General features: G+C 38.0%; 1 protein-coding gene and 1 long non-coding RNA gene across 5 annotated transcripts in view; both read left to right on the top strand.

The window, feature by feature from the left end:
- Positions 1-24,659, top strand: part of DPH6 (diphthamine biosynthesis 6) — a 335,370-nt gene that overhangs the window by 188,659 nt on the left and 122,052 nt on the right. The window lies entirely within an intron of this gene.
- LOC144588683 (uncharacterized) lies at positions 1,114-22,738 on the top strand. Its single transcript, XR_013544338.1, has 2 exons — positions 1,114-14,384; positions 14,647-22,738. It is a non-coding gene; the product is annotated as an uncharacterized LOC144588683 (long non-coding RNA).

Consider the following 24,659-nt stretch of genomic DNA (forward strand, 5'->3'; position numbering starts at 1 on the left):
TTCTTCTTTTCAAACCTGTGCAAAAAAGGAACGCTTATACTGGTTTACCCCAAAGAATTTTGTGTTCCTGTGAGCTAGCTGTGATATAGTTATCCTCCTTTTCTTGGTATCTACAGTTGTAAGGGCCTTTGCAGTTTAATGTGGAATTGGAGTCTCTCCAAGCTCAGCATTTCAAAGGCTATGCAAAAACCTTATGATGTGCTAATATCACATCCAATAATGGTGTCTCGCACCCTAGAAGACAAACTTGGAAAATAAAATAAAGTACATCTTCACTATTGCTGTCGATGCAAGTAAATGTTCATGGTTTGTTATGCTGTTATAAAAAGTAATGATTTTGATAGGCACATGAATTAAGAGTAGATTATAGCTGTGTCAGTCTCACATTCCCCCTCTTTTTATCTGTTGTTTTCAAAGGAGTAGCTGTGTTAGTCTGTGTAAGCATATCAGACAAAACAAAAACAAAGAACAAGGGAGTTTGGGCAGGACTAGGTGAGGACTGGTTATTAAATTGCTGTGTAGTTGTTGTGTGTCATACCTTTTAACCTATGAATGTGTTAACGGTCTAATAACTCTGGAGTTAACTTCACACAATGAAGCCCATTTTTAATACACTCATTCTCCCCCGTTCTCTTTTTCCCTACTTGAACTTGCTTGAGATCGCAAAGACGCTAATGAAGCAATAAAGTGGGAGTTTTGACAGAGATTGAATGTTAAATGAAAGCATTCAAAAAGAACAATATCCTGTAAGGGTTCCATTTCAGTGCAGTATGACCTTCCTTCTCTAAACTACTTCTAGTGTTGACCAGTTTATCTCTATGAGTATATAACCTTGTCAGCTAAAAAAAGAGTTGGGGAGATTTCATGATGCAATAAGTAGTTATCCTATAATTTACAACAAATGAGTTTCAAAAATAGCAGTTCTTAAGACTGTGGCGCTAAAACCTCTTGTCTTGTTTTTACTTGCCTTTCTTTTTTATATATGTTCTTCTCCATTTGACAGGTTTTCTAATTGTTCGCTACCTAGAAGTTGTCAATATTTTGTCATGAAATTGATTCTGGTTCTATCTTGAGAACTTACTTTTCTCCCAACAGTACAGTAATGTTCAACATTCATTCTGAGGTCTACTGGGAGTTTGATTTTTTGGGGGGGGGTGCACTTTGGATGTCCCTTCTTAGCTATGTTTAATTTTATCCATTAAATGCATCTTTATTTGCTTCCAGTTAGTCATATTCCTGGGACGTAGTGGCGCTGTGGGCTAAACCGCAGAAGCCTGTGCTGCAGGGTCAGAAGACCAGCAGTCGTAAGATCGAATCCACGTGATGGAGTGAGCGCCTGTCGCTTGTCCCAGCTCCCGCCAACCTAGTGGTTCGAGAGCATGCAAATGCAAGTAGATAAATAGGGACCACCTCGGTGGGAAGGTAACAGCATTCCGTTTCTAAGTCACACTGGCCATGTGACCACGGAAGATTGTCTTCGGACAAAAACGCTGGCTCTATGGCTTGGAAAGGGGGATGAGCACCGCCCCCCTAGAGTCAAACACGACTGGACCAAAATTGTCAAGGGGAACCTTTACCTTTACCTTAGTCATTATTGCTTAAATTCAGCTCACTATAGGCTAGTGATGACTAACAGTTGACCAAAACCCTGCCTGATCTTCTAGAATAAGTGAGATAGTCTTGCAACCCATGTCCTAGCTCAGGAAGAGCTCCTGCAACCGAATGAAAGGGAATGAAGCAAGAGGGTGACATGCTTGTAAATGGAATACCTGTGCAAGCTTAGTAACATGGCTGTCCATGTGTGAGAGCCCTTCTTTCTCTATCCTCGGTTAGTAAGTAATTAGGGTTTGCAGGCAAATAAGTCAACAATTTTTAAAAAAGCTATGCAAATAGGAAATCAACAATCAATGTTGTGGGGGTGACACGAATATTGTGTACACAGATCCTATACAGTGAGTGTCATGTGTATGGCTGCTCACCTGCTGGATGGAAACTGGAGGTATGTACTTAATGAATTGAGTTCCTGGCCCTCATGGTTCCCTTGATGCTAGTATGGCTGACCTGGAAACCAGAGAGAATGCTGTCGAAAGCCCTTGGTGAGTGATTTACTGATCTCTGAATTTCAAGTCAACAGGACCACTGTGGTTATGGAGAAAGGGGGTCACAGAAAGGACAGCTCTGAGGAAGAAGGGAATGATCCCTTAAAGGTGGCTCATTCCTTGGCCAACAGACAGGTATTCTCTTGCAATTTATCTCCAGTGTGTTTGAATTTGTGGTGATGGAAAATCTGACCATTTGCAATGTAGTTAGTTTGTTATGTGATGGGCATGTTGACTGCATTGTGAATTGCCTTCCTGCTGTGAAGATACCATGTGTTATCTAGAGAGCCCAGAAGATAATGCTGGATTTTAGTCAGTTGTGGTGCATGCTGGAATGAATGGTATTTTGAAGGGTTGTTGTGAGTTCCTTGATGCCAAATTTATAAGTTGACAGAAGATCTGAAGCATCTGGTCCAAATTCATTCATCCCTGAGGAATAAAAATAGAAATGTTTCCTACTGCCCAAATGAGAATGGTGTGGAAATGTTTGAGAGCATGGAATTATACAAAATGCAAATACATTGGAAGACGAACACCATGTATAGGTCTTGGTGAAATTAAAAGGCGGGGGGAAGGAGGAGGGAAAAACAAAACATTGTGGTACTTCAGTGACTAACAAATTTGTTTCTGTGTGAGTTTTCATGAATCAAAATCCATTGTCTGAAGAACCTAATTTTATTCCAAGAGAGATCATACTGGAACAAATTTGTAGACTTTGAAGTGGCTTAATAATTTGTCCTTTTCTTCCATCCAACCACTTTAATTTTGGCAAAAATACAGAAACCGACTAGCAGGGCTACTTCTTTGGAAATTGGTACTAGAAGCGAACCAAAATAGGGGAAACTGCTTTGTTTTAACAGAAAACACAGATGTAGTAAGCATAATAGTACCTTAAGGGAACAGAGTGAACTAGTGGGATACAGTAATTTCTGTGTATAAATGCTTTAGGGAATGATAAGAAGTGCATGCTAGAGGTGCTGTTGCTCTATATTTTCATCCAGTTGAAAGCAGTATGGTCACTCTATTATAATAAAACTATTTTCTCTCATGTGTTGTATTGTGAAGAATGTTCCATCCCACATTAGAATGAAAAACATCAGAATAAAATCAGAAATCAAATTACAGTTCCACAGTTGATGAAACAATAAATTGTGGTTGTAGAATTCAGTGTTAGTCTTACATCCATTCCAGCCACATGCTGTGAACTATATATCCCAAATTACTAGGTGCCAAAATATTCCGTTTTGTATTTTGAATTCTCTGCCATGTCCAGCCCCAATAATCGGTGTGTCTTAGAGACTATGCATGAATGGAATTTCAGCTTTTTAGTGACCTAAAAGTATGTGATCCAGCTCAAATGCACATAGATTCAAAAGTTTCATTTTAGACTTTTTTTTAGTAGGAATATAATGAACAGGCAGAAATTTGGTTATTATTGAGAAAAGTGTGTCATGAGACAGCCCCCCAAAAATGGAAATACTACAAGATTATTATCTCCGAACATGAGACTCAGAAGATTAGCATTTTTGGAAGCATTTGCAAAAAAAAAAAAAAAGATATAGCTTTTGGAGTGAACATTTTGTTTTTGAATGAACACCATTGTTGTTCTTATTGTTTAGTTGTTATGTCGTGTCCAACTCTTCGTGACCCCATGGATCGGACCACGGGAGGCCCTCCTATCTTCTACTGCCTCCCGGAGATGGGTCAAATTCATGTTCGTAGCTTTGATGACACTGTCCAACCATCTCGTCCTCTGTCATCCCCTTCTCCTCTTGCCCTCACACTTTCCCAACATCAGGTTTTTTCCCAGGGAGTCTTCTCTTCTCATGAGATGGCCAAAGCACTGGAGCCTCAGCTTCAGGATCTGTCCTTCCAGTGAGTACTCAGGGTTGTTTTCCTTCAAAATGGATAGATTTGTTCTCTTTGCAGTCCAGGGGACTCTCAAGAGCCTCCTCCAGCACCACAATACAAAAGCATCAATTCTTCGGTGGTCAGCCTTCTTTATGGTCCAGATCTCACTTCCATACATCACTACTGGGAAAAAACATAGCTTTGACTATGCGGACCTATGTCAGCAAGGTGATGTCTCTGCTTTTTAAGATGTTGTCTAGGTTTGTCATCACTTTCCTCCCAAGAAGCAGGCATCTTTTAATTTTGTGGCTGCTGTCACCATCTGCAGTGATCATGAAGCCCAAGAAAGTAAAATATGTCACTGCCTCCATCTCTTCCCCTTCTATTTGCCAGGAGGTGATGGGACCAGTGGCCATAATCTTAATTTTTTTGATGTTGATCTTCAGACCATTTTTTGCACTCTCCTCTTTCACCCTCATTAAGAGGTTCTTTAATTCCTCCTCATTTTCTGCCATCAGAGTGGTGTCATCTGCATATCTGAGGTTGTTGATATTTTTCCAGGAATCTTAATTCCTACTTGTGATTCCTCCAGTCCAACTTTTCGCATACTGTATTCTGCATATATGTTAAATAAGGTGGGGGACAATATACAGCCTTGTCATACTCCTTTCCCAATTTTGAACCAATTAATTGTTCCATATCCAGTTCTAACTGTTGCTTCCTGTCCCACGTATAGATTTCTCGGGAGATAGATAAGGTTGTCAGGCACTCCCATTTCTTTAAGGATGTGCCATAGTTTGTTGTGGTCCACACAGTCAAAGGTATTTGCGTAGTCAATGAAACAGAAGTAGATGTTTTTCCTAGAACTTCCTGGCTTTCTCCATAATCCAGCACATGTTAGCAATTTGGTCGCGAGATGCTCTGCCCCTTCAAAATCCAGCTTGTACTGGGAGTTCTTGATCCACATACTGCTGAAGCCTGACTTGTAGGATTTTGAGCATAATCTTGCTAGTGTGTGAAATGAGTGCAATTATACGGTAGTTGGAGCATTCTTTAGCTCTGCCCTTCTTTGGGATTGGGATGTAGACTGATCATTTCCAATCCTCTGTCCACTGCTGAGTTTTCCAAACTTGCTGGCATATTGAGTGTAGCACTTTAACAGCGTCATCTTTTAAGATTTTAAATAGTTCAACTGGAATGCCATCACCTCCACCGGCCTTGTTGTTAGCCATGCTTTCTAAGGCCCACTTAACTTCACTCTCCAGGATGTCTGACTCAAGGTAGGCAGCCACACTATCTGGGTTGTCCGAGACATCCAAATCTTTCTGTGAGGTCCCTACCATTTTTGTCCTGTAACATGACCATCTTTGCACAAAATGTTCTTGTGTGGGTGGCATATAAGTTAAATAAATAAATTTAATATCTCCAATTTTCTTGAACATATCTCTGGTTTTTCCCTTTCTATTATTTTCCTCTATATCTTTGCACTGTTCAGCAAAGGTCAGCAACCACACTAATTCCTCTGTGTATTCTTGTCACCGCTTCTTGATGTCTTCTGCTTCTTTGAGGTCCCTGCCATTTTTGTCCTTTATCATGTCCACCTTTGCACAAAATGTTCCTTTAATATCTCCAATTTTCTTAAACAGATCTCTGGTTTTTCCCTTTCTATTCTTTTCCTCTATTTCTTTGCACTGTTCATTTAAAAAGGCCCTCTTGTCTCTCCTTGCTATTCTTTCGAAGTCTGCATTCAATTTTCTGTAACTTTCCCTATCTCCCTTGCATTTTGTTTCCCTTCTCTTCTCTGCTATTTGTAAAGCCTCATTGGACAGCCACTTTCCTTTCTTGCGTTTCCTTTTCTTTGGGATGGTTTTTGTTGCTGCCTCCTGTACAGTGAGTGTTAGAAGCCTCCATCCATAGTTCTTCAGGCACTCTGTCCACCAAATCGAGTTCCTTAAATCTGTTTGTCACTTCCACTGTGTATTTATAAGGGATTTGGTTTAGATTATACCTGACTAGCCCAGTGGTTTTTCCTACTTTCTTCAGTTTAAGCTTGAAACACCATTACAAACCTTGTATTCTGGATTAAAACCCGTGCATTTTACACATACAAAAAGAAGTTTTTGTTCAAAGTAAAAGGTTTTTTGGGCAAAACACAGTTTTGTTCAAATGCAAAAACCACTGCCAAATATGAACAAAACCACTTGTAACATCATCCAGTGAGGGTTTTTGGTGCTTCCTTTTTTCAAATTGCAGTTTTCTGAATGTTCTGGAAGTGTCTTAATAGTTTGTGTTTTTATCAGGAGGGCTTTGTGGGAGAGACTAGATGTAAAACCCCTGGACTCAGTCTTGTTTTGTTTCTCCAAATTTCTACTACATTCCTGTCCTATTCTTATTCCCATCAGAATTTTGCCTCCATTGGATTCTGAATTCATTTTCTATCCGTATTTTCCATAATATCCATATATTTAGATTTCCTAATGTATACGTTTTTGTAAATATTTCCCCCATTGCCTAAATTGTTTTTGTAGACATTTTCATGGATACAATTATTCAATTGTAGAAGGGCAGTCACAGAACTGGTGCTAGCTGTTTTACCGGCTGATTGTCGTGGGCCTTAGTTATACAATTGATTGATAAATGAGTCTCACAAAGGAGAGCTTGCGACTATTAAAAGTGCTTCTGTAATTGTCATTCTGTGCAGAGTAAAACACAACAGGATTTTGGCCTCTTAGTTTGTTTTAATTTAAAGGTTTTAAATTTCCCCTGGATGTTTTCTTAGGAAAGGTACATTTTCTTTCATTGTGAGTTTTGGAATAATTTCAAAGAGAATCTTGAATCCACTAAAATAATTTTTTCTCTCTAATCAGAGTCCTTCTAAGTTTCCAGACTGTATTTTATGAGAGAATCACTATTCAAAATTTGATATCTCTGTGACTGAATAGTCAGTGAGGCCCAGGTAACTTTATAATTTGTTGATTTATGTTAGTGCTTATACTACATAACTGGGTAACGAGATCTATCATACAGAAAGCCAGACTAGATTCAGATGAAGAAGGAGAGAAATTTTGTGGAAGAAGCATCAATAATTAAAGATCTGCAGATGTCACCATCCTGTTGACAGAAGGCAGCAATGACTTGAAACAATTTTTAGTGAAAGTAAAAGAAGAAAGTGCCAAAGCAGGACTGCAGCTGATCAAGAGGACCAAAATCATGACTACAGAGGAAATACTGAATTTTGACATGGACAATGAAGAAAATGAAGTGGTTAGAGATTTTCTATACCTTGGTTAAATTATCAGTACAAATAGAGAGTGCAGCTAAGAAATCAGAAGATTAAGAAGAAATTGGAAAAGATCATCAAGTCTAAAGATGTGTCACTGGAGATAAAGGCCAAGATTATTCATACTGTCTTATTTCCAGTCACTACGTATGAGTGTGAAAGCTGGACAGTAAAGAAGCTGATGGGGGGGGGGGAATGAAATGGAGTGCTGGAGAAGAGCTTTACAGATGCCCTGGACTTCCAAAAAGACACACAAGCGGGTCCTAAAGTAAATCAAGTCTGAACTATCACTGGAGGCAGTGATGATGAAACAGAGGCTGTCCTACTTTGGGCACATAATGAGAAGGCAAGATTCTCTATCTAGAAATGACAATAATGCTAGGAAATGTGAAAGGCAACAGGCTTGAGTAGGCAAGTGCTGATCAGGGCTACTGAGGACAAGATGTTTTGGAGGTCATTCATTTATAGAATTGCCAGAAATCAGGGCTAGTTCATGGCATATAACAACAGAGATGTAAATTCTGAAACTAGGGACAAAACACATTCATTCTCATTCTGAATACAAGGTAGTGGTTTTTACAAAATCCAAACTACTTAATAGATCTGACATGAATTATGAATTCAGTTGGCCTAACTTGTCTGCTATAGTGTTACATTGTATAGGAAGTTAGGAAAACTAACTAAATGTACTTCATATAACTAGAATATGAGTAAAGCCACATTAAAATTGACAACGACGATTGCAACACATGTTTATGAAGCATGTGATTTTGCCTGCAGTGACACTGCCCCTTTTAAATACTCTGTTTTCCCGAAAATAGGATCTAGTATAAGCCCTAGTGTGATTTTTCAGGATGCTCGTAATAGAAGCCCTACCCCCAAAATAAGCCCTAGTTAAGTGAAACCCCGCCCTCCACCATTGTGCAGCAACTAGAAGATGACATGACTGTAAAATAAAAGATCCCCTGAAAATAAACCCTGATGCATTTTTGGAGTAAAAATTAATATAAGACCCTGTCTTATTTTTGGGGAAACACGGTAGTTGTCTTACAGTTTTAGTAGGAAATCCTTGAAATTACTTTCAACCTATAAAGCAATCAATGCTAGTTTGAAAATATGTTGGGAAATCATACAGCAGGGTCATTATTTAATTTTTAAAAAAAAAATCAGCTGTGTTTTTTGATGTGTACAAAGCCCAGGAGAAGAGTTTAAAAGAGTATGTCAAATTTTGGTGAGGAAGATTCCATTTGGTGGGAAATCAGCTGGTCAGAACAACAACAAAGCTGGTAGTGGTATGATCAAAGTAGACTCTGAGGAATCAGCCCTGCACTCTGACAGATGGGACCCTGATTCTAAAGTTAATTCTTTAAACTCTTCTATTACCCTGTCAGTCCTTTTGAAACCAGAAGGTACTGTTTCAAATGTGCAATCCTGTGGAGTCAGGAACACTTTTCAAAGTACTGAAACAGCTTGAATAGTGGTCTGATAGTGAAATCCCTCCCCCCCATATGGAGGTCAATCTGATATTCACTTGTAGTGCCACTGTATTACCTGTAGATACTAACATTTTAGCATGAAATAACATGTTTTGTCCGTACAAATTACTCAGAAACAAATATATATATTTTTAGGTTATATGCTCATAAGGTAGCTTTTTATCTGCTGTTTTGCATATCATTTGCTGTTGTTGTTTCTTCACTGATTACTGCATCTGGGAAAGTCTTAGTGTCCTTGGAAGACACAGAGAGTGTTCAGTTATAATAAACATATAGACATCTATTTTAGTATAGCAGGACTTTATGTCATTTTAAATATTTAAATATTATATGTTATAATATGCATTGTTTAATTGTAATTCTGTTTTATGATGTTTTACATGTTGAATTTATTTTATACTTTAATGATTTTTTTTATTTGATGGTGTTGTGAACCATCCTAGCTACATGGATGGTATGTACAAACAAACAAACAAATAAATATCATCTGTGATTTCCAGAATTATCACTCTTGAGAGGGTGAGAACTTCCCATCCCACAGAACAGTTGTGTGCATTAGTGGTTTAAGTATCATGCTGCAGAGTTCAATTCCCCACTGTGTCTCCTGGGAGAAGAGGCAGCCTGTGTAGCCTTGTGCAAGCTGCACAGTTCCAGGGCACCTCTAGAAGAAGGGAACAGTAAACCATTTCTGAGTATTCTCTACCAAGAGAACTCTGGAAAGGGTTGCCATAAGTTAAAATTGACTTGACTGCTTATGATTATTATATTCCATAATATTTATGGCTTCCACCAACTTGGACTGGGATATCAGATGACAGAGAAGCTTATGGGGGAGCAAGGGGGTTGGACTCTATGTAGACCCCCTCAGATTCAATCATTCTGTGATTCTCCTAGATATGATCTTAGGCATTCTAGCTAAATATGCTTAGAACATCCTTTTGTATCTTTCTGATGAGCATGGAAAGCTTGGATCTAAGGATAGGAATAGAGCCTGGCATTTGCTGATAAATTAATGGTTAACTGTTGCATGCACTTTTGGGTGGTCCTCTACACACTTTGAGTTGTGTCCATTGATGGTTTCCCACTAATGGAACTGCTTCTGTCAGCAGTATGGAGGCCCCTTCTCTCTGCAACCTCTTACATTACATCCCTAAATTCTGCTCTGGCAGACAAGAGAACCCTACAGAGCAGATTTGGATAGAGATGGGCACAGGGGATGCAGGGAGGACAAGAAGCTGGAAATCACCTTGAATAATCTTAGATTTAGCCCTTTGTGTTGTAATGCTTTCAGGCTGGACAACAGGCTCTTAACTATCTGGAAGGAGATACAGTACATGATGGGGCATACTGATTTATTTGTTAGACATGAACAAAAATGTGTGATATATTCCTCAGCAAAGTCTCCTGACTGTCTAGTATTAAAGAGTAAAATTAATGTTCATTTTACCAAAAAAATCTCAGGTCATCATTCTCTTCAGTGAATGCAAAGTGGTGGTGAGGATGAAATAAACATAAAGATCCATCAAATTCTTCTGATTGAAGCCCATCAACACAGGGGTGGGGGGGAGGGTGAGAGATACTTCTGAGTAGGAGTTTAATAACACAGGTGAACAGCTTGTGGACTAAACTGGCAGGATTTCACCCCAGACTTTCAAAGGAGGCACCTGAAATTGTTATGAACAGGCTCTCTGAAGAATAGTATTAGTGCTTCTTCAAGCATAAGACAAAGATTGGGTTTTGTTTCATTTTTCTCTCACAGTTCTTGAGTATAAAACAGATCTTCTGTGTCCAGAAGATGCCTACATAAAAAGGTTGTCTTTAAATCCAATCCACTGAATTTCAAGATAGTGCTTCAAAACAAAGGCCTTGTTTAAACATAACATTGGCTTGCTGAATCTTGGTTTCTTGTTACAAGTGAACATGTCTCCAAGATAAAGCTACAACTTATTAGCCAGCCATAAACCATTGTTAAGAGCTGTGGTTTCTTTTGGTCTTGGATCTTGGGTCATTGCTGTATCTGAACCCCAGAACTGTGGTTTTATCCTTTTTGTGTCCTGAACTTTCCATCTTGAAACAAGCACTGACAAAAGTGGCACGATGTGGGCCAATTCATGGCTAGAGCAACAAAAACTGTACTCTAATTACTGACAAAATAGTCATTAATGTTATTGATGTGGGTTGAGCCCAATTTACAGTTTCATGGAGATTGTTGTGCTACAGTTTTGCACCAGTATTTATTTTTAATTGGCAAAAAATAAGCAGTTTAGATTCCTTTACTTGTATAACTAATGCATGAACTGTGTGGTTTCAGAGAGCTACCAAGATATAACTATTTTAGTACAGTTCTTGTACAGTTTCCTCTGTGAATTCTCCTTACCCATATGTGCTTGCTTTTTATCTTAACTGTTTTGCAACTGTAATTCTTAAAATTCATGTTGGCTATGAGTGCCAATTAAATGTTTTGAAGCATTAAAAACGCTGAGTGGTTGTCTCTCTTGGATTTTTTTTCTGGGCATTTGGCATGAAAATATTAATTGAATATACTTCATGTTTTTAACGGGGAAATTTCTACCAAGATACTTTATGCATGTGCTTTAAATCCATTTGTGTTCATTTTTAGCTGAACTCTGTCATAAGGTGCATTCAAAAACACAGACCTAAGATGTAATCTGTGTTTGTTACGAGTGAAATGATGTATTTTACATGCACTTACATGTATTTTTGCTATATTTACACTAAGAGGACTTCCTTGATGTTTAAAATGACTGCGAGTAATTTAGTATTACAAGAAACTGAGCTCATAGCTATGGAAACTACTAATGGAATAATTTTTAATAAATATTAGTACACATTGCAGTATAGGGTAACTTTGTAGAAGACATTTATGTGAGTGTATAATCGTAGCAGTAGCAACACTTGATTACAATTGCCAGAACTTGAAAGCATGAATTATAATTATTTTGGCAGTAACTCTTAAAGTCATGTTAGTTTTGGTGTTAGAGATACTCGTTTGCTGTTTGTTGTGAATAACATTCAGTTTAATATATTGCTAATGCACTAGTTAAACATTATTTTACTTTTTATTTCTTTATAATTATTATTATTTTGCATTTTTAAAACTTTGAAATTGTCCAGTGTAACATAAGACATAACATTCAATACGAGGGAGGGGGGCATATTTTAAAGACCAAATGAAAACAATTAACAGATATTATTAAATTTCATTTAGATTCCATTTTAATATAAACAGTGCGATCCAGATGTATGTAACTCAGTGAGTCTCAGAAGTCTTTATAGCTAGTTGTGCTGGCCAGAATTTCTGGAAGTTGTAGTCCAGGAACATCTGGGGACCCAAGGTTGGGAACCACTGATGTAACTGGATCCTAACCTTGGTTTGTGGAGGTGTTATAGTGGCAGGAAGAGACGTATTTATGTTTTGAAAATGCAAATTTCATTACTTAGATACTTGCATGTAAAACAATGTCAGAATCTTAGTTGCTACAATTGGTACAATTCTGTAGGTGATCATGGAACAATAGAAAGGCAATTGCAAAGAAGTCGACAAGCAGATGTCCGAGTGAGCGGAGCCTAAAGGCAACCACTTGAGAACTCTTTTATTAACTTAGCAAGGTTACATTGTATGTTGTGAGAATTCAGATAGGATGCTGGTTACCTAATCGCCACTAGGACTGGCCGGAGAAAGTCTTTGAACTTATGATCTAACTCTAAGGGAAAAGGGCAGAATGAGGTACCCTACCCGCTGGTAGCTGCTGCTTCTCTGCCAAGAGAGTTTGCTCTCATTGAAATAGGAATGCCGCTAACAACCTTGAGCAGGGTTTTCCCACACAATTCTTCAACTTGGAAAACTAGAAATAGATAGTGGGGAAAATATTTTTCTCTCAGTTCATGTTTAATTTTTACACCACCCCTCTTCCCAAGGCCATTCTGGGCAGTTTAGAGCATATAAATATCACAAAAAAAATAGAAATAATAGAACACAACTAAGCAATAAACTCGAAACATAAAAATACATCAAGATAAAACATTTAAAAACATTCAAAGCAATTAAAACATTTAAGATGGTGGATATTGGACGGATAGGCTAATTTGATTCAACTGAGCTTGCAGGTATGATGTTTTTGAATGCCTGCCTAAATAGCGAGGTTTTTAGTGACTTTTTAAATATCACCAGCGAGGGGGCAATTTCAGGGTGAAGTTCATTCCACAGTCAAGGAGCAACCACTGGGAAGACCCAGTTTCTCGTCTTCTCCGTCCAGACATCTCTGCGGGTTAGAAGATGATAGATACTCAGCTGGCCTGCTTGGGGTGTCCTTATAGGATGTAGATCTTGTTGGAAGTAAGCGCTCTGCCAGATGATGAGGTCTGAAACCGCTTAGAGTTTTATAGGTTAAAACCGTTGCCTTGAAGCTGCCATGGAAACAGACAGGTACGTAACCAATGTAAGGCCGCCAGAATTGGGATGACATGTTGACATTTGTTCACTCCACTCAGTAGTCTAGTCGCTGTGTTCTAGATCTGTTGAAGTTTCTGTGACAACCTCATAGGTAGCCCCGCATAGAGAGTGTTGCAGTAGTCTAATCTTGAGACTACCAATGTGTGGAACAACATGAGGAGTGACCTGTGTCAAGGTAGGGACACAGCTGTGCAATCTGCCTCAGATGGAAATAGGCAGAGTGGACCATAGACGCTATCTGGGACTCCATTGATAGCACTGGGTCCATAAGTACATCCAAGCTGCAAACCTCATCCTTAGCAGAGAGAGTAACCCCCCCACCAGAAAAAGAGAGGGAGGCACACAATCCACAGACAGGCAGGGCACCCACCTGAAGGACCTCTGTCTTGTCCTGATACATCCCCAATCTGTTGGTCCCCATTGAGTTCAGTACTGAAGCCAGGCAGCAATCATGGGACGGGACGGCATCCACTGCAGAAAGGTGGAAGGAGAGATAGAGCTGCATATAATCAGCACATTGGCAATATGCCACTCTGAATCTCCAGATGACCTTCCCTAGCGACCTCATACAGATATTAAACAGCAGTGGGAAGATGATAGATAATATTGATACTACCATAGAAATACTATTCTTGACTATCTGTATAGTAGTATCAGATAACCAAGGAACTCTATCAATTTTAAGTGCTTGAAAAATTAAAAAATAATAATGTCTAAAATATAAAAAGGCATTGTCATGCAGACTTATTCAGTTGGTTATGACCAGATTTAGTCCTAATACATTTATCTATATTCCACTGATTACTGTGAATCTACTTTAATGTAAGGTAAAATCTGGATCCCCCCTTTATCTACAAGTGCTTACTGCCTGAGGCGATATAATGATTATTACAATGTAATAATTAAGCACTTTGAAGTCTCAGCAGCTTCAGCTGAGAAGTGCTGAAATTAATGGGATTTTTAAACTGTGTTTAGCATTAGCTAGACTGTCCTCAATATAAAGTTTTTCTTATATGTGGGAAGGACTTTTCAGACAACTAACTGTCTACCTGTGTACCAAATTTCAGCTGCCTTTGGCTTGGGTGCCAAAGATTGGAGGAGAAGGCCCTGATACTTGCTTTGCTGTAAGGAACATGAAAAGGAATTTTTCATCTGAATGACAGCCAGGACCTCAACATTGCTCTGTAAGAGTGCCCAGTAGCCATCATGTGACATTCCATCCTTTGAGGAAGCTATCAAAGCTAATATCTCCAATTTGTACTGTATGTAATCCTCGCATAATAGCATTTCAAGATGATTTGGTATTATCATCATCCTTGTGATTTCCTCTGTTCAGATTTCTGCAATGGATTTATAATTTTTGTCAGTGCTTTTCATTTTACATATTAATTGGTAGAACAATAGAAGTGATTATTTCTCACTGTTGGTATTATATTTCTATTACAGATAGCAGAGTGGTATTAGTTCAGCTGTGCCACTGTCCAGAATTAGATTGAACTCGCAGTTACATTAAAGCCTGGAAATTGCTTCTTGGATTGGTGGGCTGAAAGTAATAAGACTTAAGATTTAAAACATTAACATTTTATTTTAGTGGTAAGACACCTCTTATTCTTACCAGTGCTTCCTAGAATTTAAAAGCATATTCTAAGTTTCCTACACTTATAGTTACTCAACCATTCATGAAATCCTCTCCTTAGTTCTTTGACCATTGTCTTATATCCATCTTGTTTATTCTCAGCATTCTCAAACTCTTAAGGCTTCTTTTATTTTTCTTTAAGCACACAAACACACACATATCAATTTTGTCTAATTCAGTTCAACAAAAGCAATAGTCATACCTTTAATTTTGTATTAAGACTTATTCCCACAAATTTTCCCTAGCTGAATTCTGCTTTCCTTTACTTAAGTTTGGTGTTATGGAATTTGTTGTCTTGCAAACAGCTTGATAATGCTGGATTCACTGAAAGGTAGAAGCCATTACAGATAACTTGTAGTTTGCGACACGTCTGCACGTCCAACTCATGAAAGTTTTTGCTATCAAATATTATCTAAGGATGCAAAGATATCAGCTGAAATAGTATCGCTTTGTTATGCAAAAGACATAACATTTAGTCATTCCTAGGTGGCAATTAACAAGCCCCCATGAGATTCACGAACACATACCAAGCTAGCAGGAACTTATTGTTTGCTGTCTAAGAATGACTGAAAGTTGCACATTTTGTGTAACTAGTCCCAGGATTTCAGCTGTTATGTTATTGCCAGCAACAAAATGGTACAGAAGAAGTCTATGATTGATTCTACCTTATAAATAAGAAGTCTTTGTTGTTGCGCTAATTTACTCAAGAATTCACTGTATATAAACAGCTTACCAGTTTTAACGTCTAAGTAGCTTATAGGTATTATAAACAAACAAATCAGTAGTCAGGAACAAATGTTGGTGACATAAGACTTCCTGCCAAGTAAACATGGGTCTGTCTTTCACTTCTAAGGAGGTTAATGTGTTCTCTAGAATGATGAGAAGTAACTAGTACTCCCTTCTAATAGATGCTAAGCTAGCTCTATCCTTTGTGGGCAGTTGATTTTGTTTTTACTCTTCCATCTAGTTGCATGATCACATAGTATTCTGAATAGTAGTACTCCTTCTATTAGAATTCATTGTCATTGCTGGTGCTGAAATGGGAGGAAGTGTCAGTGCAGATTCACTAAACTGCACTTGTGGATAGCACTAGTAATTATTGCTCATGGACTTAAACTTGTGTTGACTCCCTCTGGGTGTTTGCCACTGGCTAGAAAGAACTTTTCAAAACTGCTTCAGATTCCTTGAATATTAGGGAATACAAGCAACAACAGCACATTGTATTCTTCATTCTTCTGTATAAATACTTCTCCTTTGGTTTTATATGCATTTGCTAGTCACAAGTGTTTCTTTGGTACCGAAACACAAGAAGCAAACTAGTATTTTGGTGTTGTCATTATTTTTTGCTGACATTTATAGGAACTAAGGCCAGAAAACATAGCCTACTTTGCCTGTTTGTTTGTAGCCTTTTAATGAAGAAATAGGCTTATCGACCTGGGCTGCAAACAGTTTTTGCATAAGGCCAGGAATTAATGCAATAACCATTTCTGAGATACACAACTTTTCTCACTGTTCTTTCTGAATAACAAAGGAACTAGGTCAGATAAATAGGATATTTTAGAGTATATACAGTGGTATATTGTTTCCCAGTACCTAATTTACAATTACAGAGCCCCATGAATATTGAAATGATTCTGCTTCCCATTATAAATGTATGTGGCAGTTTGGTTGTTGATCAGTTTATGAAGTTAATGCAAATGAAACTGTCTTCCTGTCAGCATTTGAAATATATAATGCAGTCATGTTGTATATTCAGGGACAGGCCATTGACAGTCAATTAACAAGTTTGATTGGTATGTCAACTCATTCTTTTGAATTGTTAATAGTATGTTAATAGCATTCATTTCTTTGTGCAGTCCCATTTGCAGCTTCACAGTTACAGCTATTTTTTAATAATTCTGAGTAACCTAAAATAGTGCCTTAATAATAGATTATTAAACACCTGTCTGGTGTAGCTTAGGGAGGTTTTTCTAGACTGGGAGTTTGCAGTGTATCCCTTTGATATTCAAATCAACAAATGATAGCCTTTTTATTCAAAACGTAAATTCTTTTGATGGTTAGCTTGTTAAGAAATATTCAGCTCCAGTCTGACCTGATCTGGTTTCCCATGGAAAAGATCTGATGCTGTTTGAAGGTTCATAAATGTAATGCCAATGACAATTTGTTGTTGACGTTTTGCTGCCTCAGCCTTCAGATGCTCCTGGTTGATGTGCCGCTTTAGCTTCACCAAATAATGCTTGCAGGTAAATGATCTTCTGATTTATCAGATAGTTTCAAAGCAAAGAGTTCTCTTCTGTGGTCGGTAGTCATGGTTTTTCAGGCTTGGAGGGGTACTTTAAAAGGCACATCAAAGTTGACAGTTGAATCTGGAGGCAAGGAATGATGGGAGATAGTAGAAGTGTGGGAATATTTTTCAGTGAACAACATATCACCGAGTGTTTTGAAGACCTTCAAAGATCCATCAAACCACTTCCCTATGGCACATTTATTCCCACCTTTTAAAAATATATGGGATACACAGGTTAACTCTCAGTTTCCTGGGAAGCTGCTGAGCTATTGACATATATATGTTATATGCTGATGTTTTATGCAATACATTTCATGTTAAGAGTCATTTTGTTTCCCTCATACTTAATAATTCTCTGTATGGAAACATTATGCTCCACTTAGATGAAGATGGCTTTTACTCTGAATAATTTTAGCTATTGATTTTACAAATATCAGGAGAAGTAGATCACAAAATAAATTATTGTATCAATTTCCCATTTACCATAGCATTTATAATTAGTTGAAAATTCATGTTTGGGGATTTACTACTCAGGATATTAAGATTCTTGATTAGATCTTGCCTTTCTTCTGCAAATCATGGCACAACCCCACTATTACTGTAGCTGAAGAAATTATTAGAAATACATTACAGTCAGTGAGTGTTCACAAATTATCTTATTGCATACATGTGCAAAACAAAAATCTTCCTACTAATCAATCTGAGATCAAGAGGCAGAGTGGTTTTCTTTGCATCCTGATAACATTTTGCCGTATCATTTCCTTATTTAATAGAAATTTAAAGCGCTAGTGATACCACAAGTATCAATACTCACATGTATTTCAATAACTTGAGATTACACTTTCTGCAATGTTTGTCCTTGCAGAAACTAAAATTAAATCAGCAATACTGTCAGGACTAACTATGTACAGTATATGGAAACAAATAACAGTGGCTGAAACTCTGTGACACAGCTCAGTGTGCACAACGCAAAGCTGTGGCAGTGTTAGAGGAGATCACAGTAGGGTAGAAAGGCTATTTAGAAAGCACATCTACACGTGTGCCATGCAGCAGGTAAAATGGGAGTTGTGGCGTCAGTCAGACACTCAGTTTGCGCTGTCCTGAATGTCTGAGTATAATACCTGGCACACTTAAATAGGTGTACATTTGCGGTATGCAAAGATGAACAGGATTTCAACCCATGTGTTATGTAGTTAATCTTTTGCCAAATTTTCTCATTTCTTTTTATTTTCCAGTTACTTTAGGTTGTGAGCAGTTTAATAGTACTTTCTCTATTGTCTTTTTACACATCAATCCTAGTCCCTTATTCCTGTAGACGGGGGAAGCGCCATTTCTTCTGTGCACTACAGCACAATTTATCTAGCTTGCCACTTCTGCTTGGAAGTAATCTGGCCCAAAAGCACTATGCAAGTGTGAGATGCAACACTTATCACACCTGAGATGCAGAAAGTAAACTCTCTACTCCCAAGAAGCTACAAATGAAGGCCCTGAAGTGCAGTGCTGCAATAACTGATCATTGTCACTAGATTTCAAAATAGTAAATGTGCCTTTACATAAGTGTTCTTTCCTAAGGGGAATAGATTCTGTCTTTTTGCAGCTCATATAGGTAGTTCTTGAGCTAATTATTAGTGGCAAGTACAAAGTAGCAAAGTACCTGTATATGTTTATATGCTTATACTTCCTGCTTCAACAATTTAACACCCAAATTCCTCTTTAAATGGATACTACATTCAATAGGATTGAGTCATATTCATCTCATACCTTCTAAGCCACGATGACCACAACATAAAGTATGATTTTGCATCAGAGATGTTGATAGAAATGTCATTGACTAAAAGCAGATGTATAGTCAGTGAAGGCATTGGTATCAGAGCAGGCCTGTTTTCTTCAAGGACAGTGTCAGGTGTTCTTTATTCTAGCTCTTCTTTATTTTTATACTGTTGTGTTCCTCTATCAGAATGGAGGAAGCACAGAGGCATTTTACCTGTCCTTCTGCCAATTGTGCCTGCCCTTACGCTTGTCTGTACAAAGTGGAAGGAATGAGGGGCCATAGGGCCACATGAAGAAGTGTTGCACAGGACACTGTGGAGTGGAGTGTTGTCTTTTTTTCAAGCCTGCTTTTGGCACTTTGGATCCTGTACTTCAAGCTGAACCAGCTGCATGACGTTCCCGCACCTTTAACCCTGCCATTTAGGTAATTCTTTACAGAATGATGGTTACATTTCCGGTTGAGCTGAATGTGCAAGGTTCCCTTGAAGTCACCGAATTACAAAAATTACAGGAATAGTTCAAATGCATCTCTGACGTGGCACCTTTTATACAGCATGTACTGACATCAATTTAAATTCTTCCGTAACAACTGTTATGTAGACATGGGGCCTTCCTCCATCTAAATACTGTACATTCAAGTCAATGGAATACCTTCTTTCCTTCCTGAGAACAATATTAACATTGAGTTTCCATAAAGTTATGCTGGCTTGTTTATCTGGGGGAAAAAAGGCAACGCTGATTGTACTTTAGTTATCTGTTTTCTAAAGATCTTTCTATAGTTGTCCATCTCATCATTATCCTAGGCCAACTTTTTTTTTTAAAAAATCCAGTGTCATTCATGAAAGACACACGTTTGATTTGGACTATTAAGTCACGTGTTTGCTGAGAAAGAGCATCTTACTTGAAAATAGTGTCACACTGTTAATGTGGCTCAGACACTGTGAATTATTGTCATGTGATGTAGTGCTTTCACCTTCCTTGCAAAGTATTTTGGCTGTCCAGCCATCCTTCTTCTGTTTATAATCACACTAATTTAGGAAGATGGTTGGCAGAGTAAAGACAGGTAGCAATGGAAAAAATCTAACTCATTCTTCATTAAATTTTATGACTGTGATCTCCAGTCTCCTTGAATGCCAAGTTTCCAGCATAATGTCATAGCCTTGAATGGAAGCGTCAGTGGAAACTACAGTTTAGACATTTTTGGTCAGCTATCCTTGGCCTTTTTATTGTAACAGTCCTGAAGTAATACTTTAATATATGGTGCAAGAAACTGATATATTCTTAGAAGCTACTTTTATTGTTCAAATGCTAGTTATATGAGATTTTGCGAATGTGTATGTATGAGCAAAAGAAGGTGGCAGAAATCATGTACTTTATCTAGATCTCTCTTTTAAAACTATATTATCCCTTGCAACAGATATTGTATTGTTCTGTTCTCATATTGAATAATTATATATTTTCTGGAAGTGCCAAAGCTGACACTTAAATATTATTTCAGGCAAGTTCTATGGAGTGTTTAGTTTCCCATCTGCTTGTTTCTGTATAACAACATATGGAAAAGAATGAAAGAATGTAATCATTCAGTATTAGTGTTTCATCTAAAAAGATTGTTTTATGGAGTTACAAGTCTTGGAATAAATAACATAGGCCTATAAGAAGTAGTGGTTTTGCCATATAGCTAAAAATGTCAACATTATTGCACCCACAATTACCGTACACATGGAGCCTAAATATCAAGACAAATGAGAAGAACTGAAGCTGTCTTTAGAAGGAACTCCAGTTCTCTACATGTCTGAAATATTTTTAAAGAAATTGTTTACAATGATACTTTCAGGGAGAATGAAGTAGTTGATTCAGGTTGCAGATTTTGGGTGTCAGTTTAAAAAGTACATTGTTTAATTTATTTATCTTGTATTCTCTCATTGTGAAGAGAAATTGGTTTATGAGATTTGTTCACCTCAGTTTCCAAAATAATTTGACTGTGCTTTGGTGATGTGCACATTGACTTGGAAGCCCTATTTGTTTCACTCCTTAGCAGCAGAATGTCTTGGTCCAGCCTTGGTTTACAGAATTTGATTTTTTTTTCTTCTGTTTGTGAGGACTTCAAAGCTTTAAGAAAAAGGTATTGTGCTCTGTGTGTTCTCCTACCAGGAAAATTTCAAAAACATTGCAGTACTTAAAGACAGTTACATTATAACTTGGATTAAGTCAGCTTCCTCAGATATTAGCGTGAGGCTGTATCACTGGCATATATAGATACATGGCCCCATGACCACGTGAGGGTACAGATAATGGACAAAGTGACAAGAATTCTTCAGTACAGGGATTGGACTGGCAAGCTGTGAATAATTTCAATGGGTGGTTACTGTCTTTGAATCTACAAAACGACAATAACATCGATACAAGTGGTGAAGTGTGAGAATCAACGTATGATCTCGTACTTGACAATATTGTAGGAATCCTTCATCAGTGTTTAATCCTTTTGACCTAGTTTCCAGCATTTGTGTACCTTATCTTACCTTTTTTGGTGATTTTGTTTTTTTCTATGATAGACATTTTCAAGTCATCCAAGGAATGTGCAGGTAGACTAAAATGTTTTGAAACAGATTTTTGTGTGGCCATTTCTCATGTCAGATTTATGGCCATTAATTCCTTTGTACAGAGCTTCCCTTATTTGTCCAATATAGATTGCAGAAGTCCTTTGTTGGCAAGGGATGGCATAAGTCATGTTAGGAAAGGAACAAGCAAATGAACCCTTATGTTGTGAATGACATTGCTGGGGCCTGTAATTGAACCACCAAAGTAGATGTGGAGACAAAGTTAATATCTGGCTTTGTAGCAGGGTTTGTTTCCCATCTGTAGTATGTTGTATTAATAGTACTTTGAGATTGTGGGGAGGGGATGTCTATAAGTAAGTACAGTAGGACTGCAATATCCGTGGGCAACTGATGTCCTGCTGCAGATGCTGAAAACCAAGTGGAGCAATATATTGCATAGTGTCTAGTTCCACGTGGTGGCCAGTTCTGATAATACACTTTGAAAACACATTTCTGGTTTGTTTGTTTTTTAATTTAATACCAAGTTTTCCCGAAAATAAGACCTAACCTGAAAATAAGCCCTAGTATGGTTTTTCAAGATGCTCATAATATAAGCCCTACCCCAAAAATAAGCCCATTAAATGAAACACTGCCCTCCAACATTGTGCAGCATTGTGCAGCAACCAGAAGATGACATGACTGTAAAATAAAACATCCCTTTGGAATGCCCTCCCTAGAGAGATCCGCCTGGCTCCAACACTCTTGGCTTTCCGGTGCCAGGCAAAGACCTTTCTGTTCAGCCAGCATTTTAATTAAACAATATCCCCTAGCTGGCCATATGAGCAGCAGGACTTATTAATTTTAATGTTCTAAGAATTATTTTAATATATGCTATTTTATATTGTCTTTTAAAATGTTTTTAATGTTTTTAAGTTTTAATGCTGTACACTGCCCAGAAGCCACTGGCAATGGTGCGGCTAAAAATAATGTAAATAAATAAATAAATAAATAAAATAAGCCCTAATGCGTTTTTGGAGCAAAAATTAATATAAGACCCTGTCTTATTTTTGGGGAGACATGGTATTTTCAGGCAGTGGAAAAGTGAAAGTGTGGGCACTTATCCCATGGAAAGAGCAGTCTTACTGTTCAGACCTGTTACCAAGATCTTGGGAAAGTGGTGTAGTCTTGCTGAGAATGGGTTAGAGGTCATTAATGATGCATATGAGCAGTTTCTTCTTCTTGGCCTGTCTTGCTGTAGGTTGCTTCTGTGTATCCACCTTGCCTGGTTAATTTGTTCTTTAACCATGTTGGATGGGTATTGTACCTTGAAAAATGACTTTTGTGGATCCGTGAGTTTGTGGGTTCAAGTAGATGTGATTGTACCTAAGGTCTTGGATTTTAAAAACCTGATTTTGTGTTGTGTTCAGGGTGGACAAGAGTATGTGTACTCTTTTTGATGCAGTACCGTGCTAAGATGTCCATGTTGCAGTTTCACCATGCTGCCCAAAAAGTGCAGCTGTTGGGTATATTGATCCAGGTGTTTTAATTCTGATGGAATTTCTCTGGTACAGTACTTATTTTCCAAGGGTCCAGAAGGCTTGGTGGGTTGACTCCTTATTTTGAATGTTATTACTGATGGCCTTTATTCTGTCCAAGTAGACATGGTCTAGAGGGGCGGGATAAAAATCAAATAAATAAATAAATAAAATAAAATTGTGTTCAGTGTTCCTTTAGAAGGCTTCTACATCCATCGTGGCTAGGATGGTGTAATCAGAGAGGTCATGAGTAGACTGCAGTTTCCTCAGAAAATCTGTAGTATCTCTTACACAGCTAGGTACTTTTGTGGTGCATGGTTTAGAGATGGAGTCAAAGTATCAAGGCACCCCAAAAACCATTGTATTGCTTCTTGATACAGTGGAGTTACCAGGGTTGCCAGATTTGTGTGCTGTTTGCATTTCATTATCAAAACGTGATGAAAGTCAAGAAGGCCTGTCTTTATGCTTCACTTGCATGAAAAAGTTAACATTTTTTCCCTGTGCCTGATAATGTGAAGTTCTTCTGAACCCCACCCTTGCTGTCTGTACATTCATAAGAACATCTGAGATGGGTAAACATAACCACAGGTTCTTTGCACGGTAAGTCTGTTTTGCATCCTGGATCTTGTACAGCCTTTGTGTATGGAGGTCTATACATCTCCATTTCAGAGCTTCAGCTATCCATATGAATGAATAGGTGGGAAGGACAGAAGTATCCAAGACTCACTGGGAACACTGCATTCTCTTTACACTTCCATGTGTTGCACGTTATGTTCTGTGGCACAGTTACCTCCTTCATAATCTTTAGCTTTACTGTATTTAGATCCCATGTTTTATTATGATAGGGACACTTATATGTAGCTTGTCATAATAGACCTTTGGAGATAATGCAAGGATTTTGAGGCAACAAAGGATAATTGTTACCTCAAACATGATAATAATGTAGGTCCTCATGATTAAATGCAACCTAGTTAGCACATCATTCGTCTTTCTTTCCTCAGTGGAATGTCCACACTAAATAATATATAATAATATATTTATAATAATAATAATAATATAAAATCCCTGCAGTAACTCCAAAGGGATGTGTCTGTGTGTATGTGTGTGTTTAAAAAAGATGAAGAAAATTTGCAAACAGTTATGACCTATATATTACAGGTCTGAGTATTCTCCCATTTGAGCTCTGAGTAACTTGCATCGTGGTTTCTCAATAGAGCATGGTCCAAGAAGTGCCACCTTCTCCAACTCATGTTCCTTAATACTCTGGGTATTGCAAGGTATCATGTCTTAAAATTACCGCTCACTCATCCTGACAGAAGTCACATAAGGTCTGATGAATATACACTCCTCGTGTATATTCAGCCTTGTGGCGCAGTGGTTAAACTGCTGTACTGCAGCCAAAACTGTGCTCACGACCTGGGGTTCAATCCCAGGTAGCGGCTCAAGGTTGACTGAGCCTTCTATCCTTCCAAGGTAGGTAAAATAAGTACCCAGCTTGCTGGGGGGGGGCAATGTGTAGCCTGCATAATTAACTTGTAAACCGCCCAGAGAGTGCTTGAAGCGTTATGGGGCGGTATATAAGCAGCACACTCCATATGATACATGATTCCTTTAGGCAAGGATCCATATCATCTGCATTCTTCTGTCAGAAAATATGTATTAAGTAAATAATAATGATACATAAGGCATTTGAA

This window comes from Pogona vitticeps, chromosome 1 (assembly GCF_051106095.1).
Source record: "Pogona vitticeps strain Pit_001003342236 chromosome 1, PviZW2.1, whole genome shotgun sequence".
NCBI classification, from domain to species: Eukaryota; Metazoa; Chordata; class Lepidosauria; order Squamata; family Agamidae; genus Pogona; species Pogona vitticeps.